Raw genomic sequence first — 14,058 nt, 5'->3', positions numbered from 1 at the left:
TCCCAAGTCATGTGGAAGAAATCCGCTGGGGAGTGTTGACACTTGGGGCATTCCTGACTTAGAAGAGGATTCATTTTGTGTAGCCGTTGTGGGGTAATATAGGTGCGGTGCAAATAGTTTAATTGTGTGATTTTGTCTTTGCTACTAATTACCCCTACAAGAGCATTGTCCAAAATATCTTCCCAGCTCTCATCCGTAATCTCTGATACATTTTGTTGCCATGAGGCTTTCAGTTTACACAGTTTGGCATTTCCTACTCTAGACAATTGCGCATAAAAATGAGAGAGAGGTTTAATTAAATCCGTATTGTGTATGCCGACCTCCAAACTATTTGGAGTTGTGTCTATATTTCCAGGGTGAAATTGGGTTTCCCAAGCATGCCTTAGTTGCAGGTACCTGAAAAACATGGCATTAGGGAGAGAAAATTTGTCTTTCAGTTCTCGAAAACTCAAAAGCTTACCCTCAGTTATAACATCTACGACATACTTGATACTGTACCTAGCCCAGGCTTGTGGGTCTGGGAGACCTGACAGATGTTTTAAGTTTGGGTTACCCCACAATGGAGAAAACAATGAGCAGTATTGTGGGGGCTTTGGATAGAACCTTCCTACAATATGCCAGGCCTTAACGGTTGCTCCCATAAGAGGTGAGGTCTTAGTAGTGCATTTAATACCTCTATATGGTAGGTTGGTTTCCGTGAAGTCACAAAGTTTCCAAAAAAAGAAATCGGAAACCTTTGTGACTTTCGGCACATGCACAGCAGAGCTGAACCGTCAAATACTCCTACTGCGCATGCGCCGCCAAACGCTGGGCAATCCAGAAAGAAAAACGCACGGGAGAAGATGGTGCCTGTGTGGCGCCCATGGACAGGACCTGCGCCGAGGGGTAAGTAGCAACTTAGGGGCATTTGCCCGGGGGGGAGGTAGGCCAGGGGGGGAGGAGGGGGGACAACAACACAGGGGAGGGTTTTAGCACCGAAGGGGTTGACTTCTCCTTTAAGTACCTCCTCCTCCTCCAAGGCTTTAGCAGGTACATGCACATGAAGTACCCTTCATCCTAGGGTGGTTAATATAGAGCACCAAAGGCTAGGATAAGAGACCTGTACCAGAGGTAAGGTAGTTGCACACTTGCTGTGGGTCACCCCCATCTAATGGTTTAAAAATTAGTGGTAAGCCCAATTTTCCATGTGACACAATCCATACACTCATTTTTATTCCTTAGTAAAGGTTGGGCACCAGTGTTGGATGGGGGGGGGGGTTGGCCTGCAGCCTCAGGGGCTCCCAACAACATCACCTGGGCCCCCCAACCGCAAACTCCTCTGTGTTGAGACCTCCTGCACTCCACAACTCCAAACACATTGATTGCATTTTTTGTTGGGTAAAAACACAGAAATATATGTTTACCCCCCCCCCATTCTACTGAATCTAAAATGGGTAACCATGCCTTTCTGCTTCAAACTACTGAGTCGCAAGACTTTCCCCAAATTATAGCCCTTTATATACCCCACATTTCATACCATGCAAGCAAAAGAAATCCTAAATATGAACGCCAGGGGTCTACTGAACAACTTGATGCCTGATATGCACAGATAAACCAAACTATGTCGCACACAGAAACCCCCAAATGGATATATAGCAGACAAAATTCCATTGGCAAAATGAAGTAACAAAGAACAGAGCGAAATGTAATACAATCACTAAAATCCAACAAAACCACAAAAACAATGCTTTTTTTTCACACCTAGGGGCAGATTTACTAAGCTCGAGTGATGGTTCGAATTTCAAAAAGTTCGAATTTCAAAGTAAATTTTTGGGTACTTCGACCATCAAATAGGCTATATTCAACCATTTGACTTTGATTCGAATGATTCGAAGTAAAAATAGTTTGACTATTCGACCATTCTATAATCAAAGTACTGTCTCTTTAAAAAAAACTTTGACTTCATAATTTGCCAAATTAAAGCTACCGAAGTGCAATGTTAGCCTATGGGGACCTTCCAGAGCACTTTTCTAAGTTTTTTTTGATCGAATAAAAATCCTTCGATCGATCGCTAAAAATCGTTAGAATCGTTCGATTCAAACGATTTAATCGTTTCTATTCGATCGATTGAATATAGTAAATATCCCTCTACTTCAATATTCGAAGTCGAGGGATTTCAATTTGAGGGTCGAATTTCGAAGTTTTTTTAACTTCGAAATTTGACCCTTAGTAAATCTGCCCCCTAGTGTAATCAGCAATCAGAATCACAGTTTGAATATTTTAGCATGGCCAAATAGGTTTTACGGACAGAAATAAGTGAACAACACCTGCGCAAGCTGAAAATGCAATTAAAATGGCTAAAAATGCACCGAAGTTACCGAAATTGCAATATAATCACCAAAATAACATACAAAATTAATTGCACGGTGCAATTAGTGAACACGCTATTCGCAATGGCAATAAAACTATTTTTTCAGGCAAAAAAAGAGACAATGCGATAGAAAAAAAAAGAGACACAATAGTATGTGTGTACAATAGCCAAATTGCCTGTTGTGTGCGTTTGCAGGCGTGAGTGCTGTAAATGTATGTGACCCCCCTGATCCCCCAAAATTGTCTGTGTGTAAGTGTGAATGTAAGTGTAAATTAGTATAATAAGTGTGTGGGGGTGGCACTAACCTGGGGGGGCAACTGCAAATTGTCCAGGAGGCAGAGCTGGAACCGGAGGAGACGGTCTTCCATGCAGGATCCGGTGAGAGACTGGAATATGAATAGGAGAGGGTCTGAATAGAAAGATGAGTAATAAAAAGTAGCAATAACAATACATTTGTAGCCTTACAGAGCATTTGTTTTTAGATGGGGTCAGTGACCCCCCCCATTTGAAAGCTGGAAAGAATCAGAAGATGAAGATAAATAATTAAAATAAATAATGAAGATCAATTGAAAAGTTTCAATCAGCCATACAGTTATGCGATCCATTTTCCGGAAACCAGTTATCCAGAAAGCTTTAAAATACGGAAAGGCTGTCTCCCATAAGGGCAAATTCACTAAACGCCAAAGCGCCTAACGCTAGCGTGAATTCGCCGGGCATTTTTGTTAATTCGCCGATTCACTAACGGACGCTGGCGTAAATTCGCTAGTGTTACTTCACACCCTTACGCCTGGCGAATTTGCGCAACGGACGTAACTATGCAAATTGACTAATGCACGCATTGTTCTGAACGCTACCTTTTACGCCAGACTTCCTTCGCCTCCTCAAACCAGGTGAAGTGCAATAGAGTAGATAGGGATTGCTTCAAAAAAAGTTAAAAATTTTTCTAAGTCCCACAAAACGCTGGCGTTTTATCATTTTTTATGGGTGATAGGCTGAAAAAGATCGATTTTTTTGGGGGCTACCCTCATGGCAACTTAACTATACAGTGGGCACATGTGTAGGGCAAAATAAACATTTTATTTGCTGTTTTGAAGGTTTCCCAGGTTTGTGTAGTGATGCTACATATACCTCCATTGTAACTTGAATTTGGCGCCGTATGCAAATTAACCATCGCTAGCGTAACTTCGCTTTGCTTGGCAAATTAACGCTAGTGCAACTTTGCAACCTTACGCTGCCCCTGAGCGCAACTTCGGATTTTAGTGAATTTGCGTAGCGCTGGCGAAAATACACCTGGCGAAGTGCGGCGAATCGGACGCTGGCGCAATTACACATCTTAGTGAATGTCCCACATAGACTCCATGTTATCAAATTGATCCAATTTTTTTAAAATGATTTCCTCTTGCTCTGTAATAATAAAACAGTACCTTGTACGTGATCCAAACTAAGATATAATTAATCCTTATTGGAAGCAAAACCAGCCCATTGGGTTTATTAAATGTTTTCATGATTTTCTAGTAGACTTAAGGTATGAAGAGCCAAATTACGGAAAGATCTGTTTTGCGGAATACACCAGGTTACTATTATTATTACAGAGAAAAAGGAAAAGTGGATTATTTGGATAAAATGGAGTCTATGGGAGCCTTTTCGTAATTTGGAGCTTTCTGGATAATGGGTTTCCAGAGAATGGATTTCATACCTGTATATTCAATTCTAGTGACTTGGTGAAGTGAAATCCCTATAGTAAAAATGTACTCCCCAATCTCTCCTGTTTAGTTTATTAGCAGCTATATCTGGCTCATTATTTTGGGAGGAGATCAGGGCCTACCTTGGAGTACACAAGATATTAGGGTGGGCTTCACGCTCTACCAGAAATCTGAGCTGCTGGGTGTGTCTAGTTTATTTACATGAAGGAATATGTTAATATGTATCCATCCCATCTGCTTTAGTCTGAAACTGCCTTTCTGTCTTTTTTCTGGACTGTAATGGACATTTGTCTCTTACACTGAATATGTCAAACCTAGCAAGTATATTTCACCTTGCCTGACACCCATAGTGGCCTCACCTATATATATATATGTATATAAGCACTGAGGCCTCGCCTGCCAACCAGCATCATTTACTCTCTTCCCCCAAAATAACTTGAAAGGGGTTGTTCTGTTCTCCATTAAATTAATGTTAATAATGACGTAGAGAGTGATATTCTGAGACAGTTTGCATTTTTTTTTTATTTGTGGTTATTTACCTGTTTCTTCAGCAGCTTTCTAACTTGCAATTTCAGCAGTCTGGTTGCTAGGGCCTAGTTTGCCCTAGCAATGATGAATTGATTTGAACAAGAGACTGGAATATGTACAGTATAGGAGAGGGCCTGAATAAAACTATGAATAACAAAAAGTAGCAATAACAATAAATGTGTAGCCTTACAGAGCATTTGTTTTTAGATGGGGTCAGTGACCCCCATTGAAAGTTGGAAAGAATCTGAAGAAGAAGGCAAATAATTAAAAAGCTATAAAAAAGAAAAAATCAAGGCCAATTGAAAAGTTGATGAACCTGGCATAATAACATTTTAGATGGCGAATGTTCGATGTAGAATCTTTAAAAAGACAGTACATGATAAATTTCGATATTCGGATTTTTTAATTTTTTTCAAATTTGAATCGAATTTGGTCTATTCCCTAGTCGAAGTACACAAAAAATAGCTCGAAATTCACATATTTTTCATTCGAAAATTCACCTCGACCTTTGATAAATCTGCCCCTTAAGGTATGAAGATCCAAAATACAGAGAGATCTATTATTTGGAAAATGAATCCTTATTGGAAACAAAATCAGCCCATTTGGTTTATTTAATGTGTAAATTATTTTTTAGTAGACAAGGTATTAAGATCCTAATTATGGAAAGATCTATTATCCAGAAAACCTCAGGTCCTGAGTATTCTGGATTAAAGGTCCCATAATTGTATATAAATTCCAAATTTACTTTACCTCCTATTTAGCCAAAAGTATATATAAAATACAACCCCTCCAATAACACAGCACTGTGGGCCTATGTATAGGATTCCACCATTTCTTAAAATTTTAAATAAAAATGTTCCGTTGCTATTCTCTGAAGACAGATGACATCACAATAAGGATAACACCTTTGTGAGTCATCTGCTCTGTTGCTATTGGCTGAAGACCGATGACATCATAATAAGAATAACATCTTGTGCTGTGTAAGGCTCATTTCCATTAAGAGCTGTTTTGGAGAGAGAGAGAGATTTGTTGTTTGGAGAGAGAGAGAGATTTGTTGTTTGGAGAGAGAGAGATTTGTTGTGTGGAGAGAGAGAGAGATTTGTTGTTTGGAGAGAGAGAGATTTGTTGTGTGGAGAGAGAGAGATTTGTTGTGTGGAGAGAGAGATTTGTTTGTTTTTTTGGAGAGAGAGAGATTTGTTTTTTGGAGAGAGAGAGAGAGATTTGTTTTTGTTTTTTGGAGAGAGAGAGATTTGTTTTTGTTTTTTGGAGAGAGAGAGAGAGATTTGTTTTTTGGAAAGAGATATATTTTGTTTTTTTTGGAGAGAGATTTGTTTTGGAGAGAGAGAGAGATATTTGTTTTTCGGAGAGATTTCAGGTAAGTTTATGTACAATATTATTTCCTATAGTATGACAAGGTACCGCTATATTTAGCCCTTATTCCATGGTTCAGTGTCTGAGTATTAGTATCAGAATTTTAAGATTTTAAGTAGCCATGGCACGCTATCACTATCACTTTGTGCTCCCTGCTAGATATATCATTATTATTGCACTTCAGCAGTTGTTACTGGCTAAACCAACTGCCTTTAGCAATGGGCCTGAGTGAGAGTGTCAGTTGATAGCAGCATGGATATAGACACTCACACACAAAACACAAAACAAACAAGTCAATAAACATGTACATTTATACCCGGGTGGGAACATAACCAATGAGGTTTAGGGGTGGGCATGTATTTAGCTGCACCAAACATAAAACATACAATTAACCTCCATGAGGTTACCCATGATTATGTTCATTTTGGCTGCTCACCCTATAGAATTATTGTACATTAGTAATGTGTGTAATCATTGCTTTTCTGCCCCATTAAAGTAGCAAATACCAGTATGTTTTTAAAGGGGAAGTTCACCTTTACCATAACCTTTAGTATGTCATAGAAATTTTAAATTCTAACCAACTTTTCAGCTGGTCTTCATTTTTTTCCCTATACTTTTTGCATTATTTGCCGTCTTCTTCTAACTCTTCCCAGCTCTCAAATGGGGGTCATGGACCTCATCTAAAACAAATGCTCTGTAAGGCTACAAATGTATTGTTATTCCTCCTTTTTATTGCTCATCTTTCTATTCAGGGCATCTCCTATTCAAATTTCGGTCTCTTATTCAAATCAATGCATAGTTGCTAGGGTAATTTGGACCCTAGCAACCAGATTGCTGAAATTACAGGAGAGCAACTGAATAAAAAGCAAAATAAACCAAACACCAATAACTAATAAAAAATTAAAACCAATTACAAATGAACTCAGAATAGCAAGCTCAACATCATACTAAAAGCTGAACAACCCATTTAAGGCCTATGGCTCAAGATTTTCACCATCACTAACTGAGCTTCCTGAGGCAATATGTTTGCCATAAAACTCTGGGGGAGGCAATGACAGGGAATGAGGCATTTGAGCTATTTTCTGCCTGAGCACAACGGTGTCACATTGAGATCGAGTTTAGTAAAAGATCTTTAGTTGCAGAGGTTAAACTAGATATTACTGGGCCCCACATACATTATTTTTCAGGTCTCCAAACTGTTTTACTAGTTTTTATTGAAATTATATATGAATTAGGGACTCATGGGACCATTTACCTCCTGGGTTCCCTGCAGCCATGGAGTCTGCTTCCTCTGTAGTTACGCCCCTGTTTAGTTGGGAGGTGCTGAACAGCCAATCCCAATGTTAAAACGGAGAACCACTTGATCCTCTATCCAAAAGTCTGGCAACTTGTGAAGCTCAAGATGTTGCACGACAGGCCATGCAAGCCTAAGACATGGGGTCTGAAGACAAAAGGGCCCCAAAGCCATGACTAGGCATTCATATAAAATATGCAATACCCCATGGTACATCTCACTTACTTTTGATCTTACCCATTCCCACACCTTGTATCGGTTATTGGTTGCTATGTATGTAATTCAATGTATGTTCAATATATAAACCTATTTATTGTACAGGTATAGGATCTATCAGGCCCGGACTGGCAATCTGTGGGTTCTGGCAAATGCCAGAGGGGCTGCTGTATAGTTCAATAGAAAGAAACCATATAGTGGGCTGGTAGGGGGCTGTTTGGGCCTCTGTGTACTTGGAATAGCAGGGCCTATTTTGACTCCCAGTCCAGGCCTGGGATCTATTATCCTGAAACCTGTTATCCAGAAAGATTCAAATTATAGGAAGCCCACCTCCCATAGACTACATTTTAATCAAATAATTCCCATTTTAAAAAATGATTTCCTTTTTCTCAGTACGGAAAGTTCCAAATTACTGAAAGGCTATTTCCCATAGACTCCATTAGAATCAACTAATCGAAATATTTAAAAATGATTTCCTTTTTCTCTGTAATAAAAATGTAGCTTGTACTTGATCCCAACTGAGATATAATTAATCCTTATTGGAAGCAAAACCGGACTATTGGGTTTATTTAATGTTTACATGATTTTCGAATAGACTTAAGTTGTGAAGATCCAAATTACAGAAACAACCTCAAGTTCCAAGCATTCTAGATAACAGGTCCCATACCTTTAATAATAAAACAGTAACTTGTACTTGATCCCAACGAACATATAATGAATCATTATTGGAGGCAAAACAAACCTACTGGGTTTATTTAATGTTTACCCTTATGGGGAAGGTCCCGTGCATTCTGGATAACAGGTGCCATACCTGTACATAAATAAGATAATGGTGTAGTACAAGTATGAATTTAATAACTGTCAAATAAAAATTCCTTCTTTTATTTTTCTATGTTAGAAAGAGAATGGAGTATCATCTTGAGGAGGAGACTGTGGATTTTAAAGATTTAGGTAATGGACTTTATCAGTTACTTAAGGGATTTTTGGAATAATACAATAACATCATTTTAAAATGTCTTAGAAAAATTGCCTTCTCGAAGTAGGGATGCACCAAACCCAGCATCCAGTTTAGGGTTCAACCCTACTTTGCAAAATTTGGCTAACCTGTGTATTAGTATGCTCTTTATACAGAGAAGTATCTTTAAGTGCAGTTTGAGGACTCTTCTTTTAACTATAAGGCAGATAAGACTAACCGTATCTCTACTTCTCCTTGACAGACCAGGCCCCAGTGATGAGATCTTGGGGGTCTCTGATGGACCTTAGGGACGTAGAGGAGGTAGAAGAAGAACCATCAGAGGTGGAAGAGAAGGACAATGATACATTAGGTATAACTATATCTATATTTATATATACAAGTATGGGATCTCTTATCCCCCATAATTTAGATAAACATACTTTCATTCAACTAAAAAATTTTTATTCAACTTTTCCTTGACAGATCAAGCCCCAGTGATGAGGTCTTGGGGGTCTCTGATGGACCTTCAGAATGGAGAGGAGGCAAAAGGAATAGAATCATCAGGTAGAAATCATAATATTATTTGCTGAAAAGTGCTTTGTATAGATTTACATGGCTTCATATTCAAGATTTTTTCCTTTTTCTTTTGTGGCTGATATGCTGTTAGACCTAATGAGAGCTAACACTTCTTTCTCCTTTTTTTTATCAGAAAAGGACTGGAGACCAAAACTGGAGATCCCAAATTCGAAGGTGGAAGAAGAGGAGAATGATAAAAAATCAGGTATAATTATATCTATATTTATATATACAATTATGGGATCTCTTATCCGGAGTTTTTCCCCCATAATTTAGATAAACATACTTTCATTCAACTAAAAATCTTTTATTCAACTTTTCCTTGACAGATCAAGCCCCTTTGATAAAGTCTTGGAGGTCTCGGGATGGAGAGAAGGCAGAAAGAGAATCATCAGGTAGAAATCATAATATTATTTGCTGAAAAGAGCTTTGTATAGATTTGTATGGCTTCAGTTTCAATACTATGTTTGGCTCTGTGGCTGATATGGTGTCAGATCAAAGGAAAACCAACCCTTCCTTCTCTCTTTTTTTTATCAGCAAAGGACAAGAGACCAGAAATGGATCTCCTAGATTTAAAAGTGAAAGAGGAGGAGAATGATGAGAAAACAGGTATAATTATATCTACATTTATACATATACAGGTATAGGATCCGTTATCCAGAAAGATACAAATTATTGAAAGTCCGTCTCCCACAGACTCCATTTTTTACAAATAATCCATATTTTTAACAATGATTTCATTTTACTCTGTAACAATAAATCTGTAGCTTGCACTTAATACAAACTAAGATATAATTAATCCTTATTGGAAGCAAAACCAGCCTATTGGGTTTATGTAATGTTCACATGATTTTCTAGTAGACTTTATATATGAAGTTCCAAATTACAGAAAGATCCATTATCTGGAACACCCCAGGTCTGGAGCGTTCTGGATAAGGTCCCATACCTGTACAAGCATATATAAATGTTTTATACAAAGGTATAGTTAGACATAAGGAGAACTTACCCTTTCTTTCACTTTTTCTTTTTTAGACCCAGCCTCAGTTAGGAGCTCGGGATCTGTTAAAGATCTGATTCTAGAAAAAGAGCAGGAAGTTGAGACAGGTATGAATCTTTATTAAAAATAAGAAAAAGCCAAACATAATTTCATGTATTGTGCTTTGCTCGTCTAATCCTTTAGCATACGATCCAGTTGATGAGGAATGAGTTCTGTGGGTTCATTTGTACTTTTGGACTATTCAAATGCCATTTATTGAAATAGTTACATGTATTGGGGCCTATGCATATGAGGTTGTGTCAAAGGGGTAAATTTATCAAAGAGTGAAGTTCGGCCACTAGAGTGAAACTCCGCAGCTCTCCATTCATTTCTATGGGATATTGAAAGGCGTATTTATCAATGGGTGAAAGTGAAATTTCACCCTTTGATTAATACGCCTTTAAAAACCCAATAGAAATGAATGGGAAGTGGCGGAATTTCACTCTAGTGGCGGAACTTCACTATTAACTTCACGCTTTGAGAAATATACCCCTAAGTTTTGCACCTCCCTGTATGTAGTATAGGGTTTACATTTTCCCCCTTGCCTATGATTCTCTATATATACCATTGATGCTGTATGTATTTATTGTATGATGGTATTTTTTGTCATGTGTGTTCAGCTTCTAAACAGCATTGACTTTTTATACATTTCTACCTTCTAGATAACATCGATATGGAGAAAGCAGATGTCCTTCCAACAAAAGGCACCACTGGTAAGCTTTGGCTATTAATAATTTCATAATTACTATTACTGGGAGGTGCCAAGTTGTTAAGTACTTCTGTGAATTTAGTCACCTACCTATTACCCCTGGCTGGCACATCAGCTTTAGTTAATGTTCACTAAGTGCTAGGCCACCATCTTCTTCTTCTTCCCAGGTGTCCCTGGTGTGACTTCTAGTAGGGACACATGTGCACTATAGTGATTTTAGAGTTCTGTACTGTTTATGCGCTTGCCCCAGCCAATGTGGGGCACTGGAAAACTCGAATGGATTGAGATTACAGTGCTTAGTGAATTCGAATACATAAATAACATTTATTCCCTTTTTTTCATTATCTCGTCATTTTCATATAACCTGTTCCTTGTTTTCAACTTTGTCCCTTAAAATCATCCCTTCAAGCCAACAATTAAACTGACTCTAGTGGGTCTGGGACATTAGGTGGTGAAAGGTCAGGAAGAAGTTTCCTCTCAAATCATTGGCCTTATATTCATATAAATGTGTCTATATCCCCCCCCCCCCATATGTAATAAAAGGCACAAAGCTGGCACAAGTGCAGTAAACAACAGCATCCAAGGAGATGTTTTCTGGTAAACGTGTGACAAGTAAATTCAACCTGTTTATTGGTTGCTATAGGTGATAAGAACTAGAGTAATATTTGCTTCTTATATCTCATACTTATATCTCATAACCCTCTTTGTATTTTATGTGCTGAGCTTATAAAGGTTAAAGTATCTCTGTACATTTCTCCATTCTAGATTCCACTAAATCAGAAGACAAAGGGGCTGTTGAAAAGAAAAGTAAGATTTATTTTTTTCAAATGTAAATGTGGGTTTTGAAATTTTTAGTTTCACATCCCCTTTCCCTTATAACAAGAATATCAAGAATATCCAGAAGTGTCCAATTAGTCCTGATTATCCCATAAGCTGCACTTTTACCAATTAAAAAAAACAGCAGATAGACACCCTAAATATCATCTTAAAGCGCCACCAGGCTACCCTTCCATCAAGTGCTTTTGGTCCTATATTTGTCATTAATTAATATTGGGCAAATTTGCACCCTGGCATTAACCCATAGCAACCAATCCTTTTTCAACTGGCTGCTAGTGATCTGATTGGTTGTCCTGGGATCCTGGCCAGATAATCTGAATGAGGGTGAAAGAAATACAAATTACGTTGTGTTTATATAAAATAATATTTTTCTCGTTTATCATTATAATATGATCTTTATAAAAAATATGTTTTCCCAGTCTTGCAGAACACCACTCGACTGTGGAAGCCCAAGTTGCGGCGCCCAACTTTTGTTTTTGGTAAGTGGAATTTCATTGATCTGTCTATAGGGACAATGTCAGTGTAGGCTTGTGGTACCCCAGTGAGCTGTAATGGGAATTGCATTCAAATTCACTGCCCATGTGCCTATACCATTGACATTATACCCTGTTAGATGCTTAGTTTTACAACTATAATTCCAATTTTATCATTATCCTATGATTTTTATGAAAAATATTTCTTTTTATTCAGTCAAACAAAATGTCATGCCAAGTTTGAAAGAAGGAGAGTTAGAGCCCCCAATTGCTGGTAAGTTATACCATTATTATACCCTTCCATGTACATAATGATATTTATATTATATGCCAAGTACATTGAGCTCATAAAATTAATTATATCTATATTTTCCTACTAGATACCACCAAAGCAGACAATGGGCCTTTCAATGTGTCGCCAAGGTGGAAAAAAGATCTGTTACATCGCCCAACTGCTGGTAAGTTATACCATTATTATACCCTTCCATGTACATAATGATATTTATATTATATGCCAAGTGTACTGAGCTCTTTAAATTAATTATATCTATATTTTCCTACTAGATACCACCAAAGCAGACAATGGGCCTGTCAATGTCACCCCAAGGTGGAAAAAAGATGAGTCACGTCGCCCAACTGCTAGTAAGTTATACCATTATTATACCCTTCCATGTACATATTGATATTTATATTGTATGCCAAGTGTACTGAGCTCTTTAAATTAATTATATCTATATTTTCCTACTAGATACCACCAAAGCAGACTATGGGCCTGTCAGCAGAAAAAGAAAAATGGGTAGGCTTTTCGTTAGTCTTTACATTTTTTACTATTTAGATTGTTTTAAGATTGACTTTAAGGTCCGGGCATTCTCTAGCCACATAACAAAGTTGGGGATTAATAGATTTATACAAGTATCATTCTGTAGTTACAAGTATATCCAGTCCTGCAAAGAAGTGCCCTCCCCATATTTACCAGAGTGTTGAGGCCTGTGGCCATTCCGTTGAGGCAGAACACAGTGTGCAAATCGCAAAAAAGTGGCCGATTGTGGCATTTTTGTTTGCACACTGCATTCTGCATAGTAAATGACCCCATAGTTGTAAAATACATCATATTATAGAAGATATTCTGTTAACAATGACACTGACTACTACATAGCACCACATTGATTGCTATTACTAAATATGAGGGTTCTGCGTTTGATCCCTAAAATCTTCTGCAGGTAGTCTGTATGTTATCATTTGTTTTTTAGGGTTTGCGCCCAAGCATGATTACACTCATGTAAATTAGCTTTTTATAATAGTGACCCTAGAGTGTGCGGCAGTTTAAGCTTTACTCTATTGCTCATCTTAGATAGGTCATTGTATTTCTCTAAATACACATATATATATATATATTTATCTTCTTTGTCTTCTAGACAACATCAATATAGAAGAAAGAGACGGCATGCCTAAAACAAAGGACGAAAGAGGCAAAAGGCCTAAAAATATGAATGAAAGAGGCGGCATGCCAAAGAAAATGGATGAAAGAGGCGAGATGGCTAAAAGGAGAAAAATAAGTAAGTTGTTGGCTGTTAATAATTCACAGTTCACTTTCTTTCAAGAATCTAAAAACATTTGAAAGCTTGACGTTTCAATATTATGGACGTTAATGCTCTATGACCCCGTCCTATACACATAACTGTTGGAACTGGTGGTATTGGGATTGGAATTGTTGACTTGCAGCGCTGTAATCCTTGGCTTGACTCTGACTATGTAACTACTGACTACTACTCTCTGTACAGGGATTATATGCTGTCCCTGTGTTTGCATGAGGTTCAAGACAATAATACAGGGGGTAGATTAACTTGATAAAGCCCTAGAGAGGATATACTATTAATTGAGAAATGGGAATGTAAGCTCTGCAGGGTGAATGGAAAAACATGCTATATAATAATATATCCACAAAACCCCAGGTCCCAAGAATTCCCATGCCTGTACCAGTTGATACTATAATGTTCTTGGACACAACGT

At 37.9% G+C, this 14,058-nt stretch overlaps 1 long non-coding RNA gene across 1 annotated transcript; it reads right to left on the bottom strand.

Moving 5' to 3' along the window:
- Positions 1 to 8,655: 8,655 nt before the first annotated feature.
- On the bottom strand, positions 8,656 to 11,412 carry LOC121395727. Its single transcript, XR_005962646.1, has 3 exons — positions 10,829 to 11,412; positions 10,000 to 10,069; positions 8,656 to 8,720 (listed from the first exon to the last, which is right to left on the bottom strand). It is a non-coding gene; the product is annotated as an uncharacterized LOC121395727 (long non-coding RNA).
- Positions 11,413 to 14,058: the final 2,646 nt, after the last annotated feature.

Source organism: Xenopus laevis, chromosome 7L (genome assembly GCF_017654675.1).
Source record: "Xenopus laevis strain J_2021 chromosome 7L, Xenopus_laevis_v10.1, whole genome shotgun sequence".
NCBI lineage: Eukaryota > Metazoa > Chordata > Amphibia > Anura > Pipidae > Xenopus > Xenopus laevis.
Note: the sequence above shows the minus strand (reverse complement) of the source record. Positions and strands in the feature narration are given on the sequence as shown.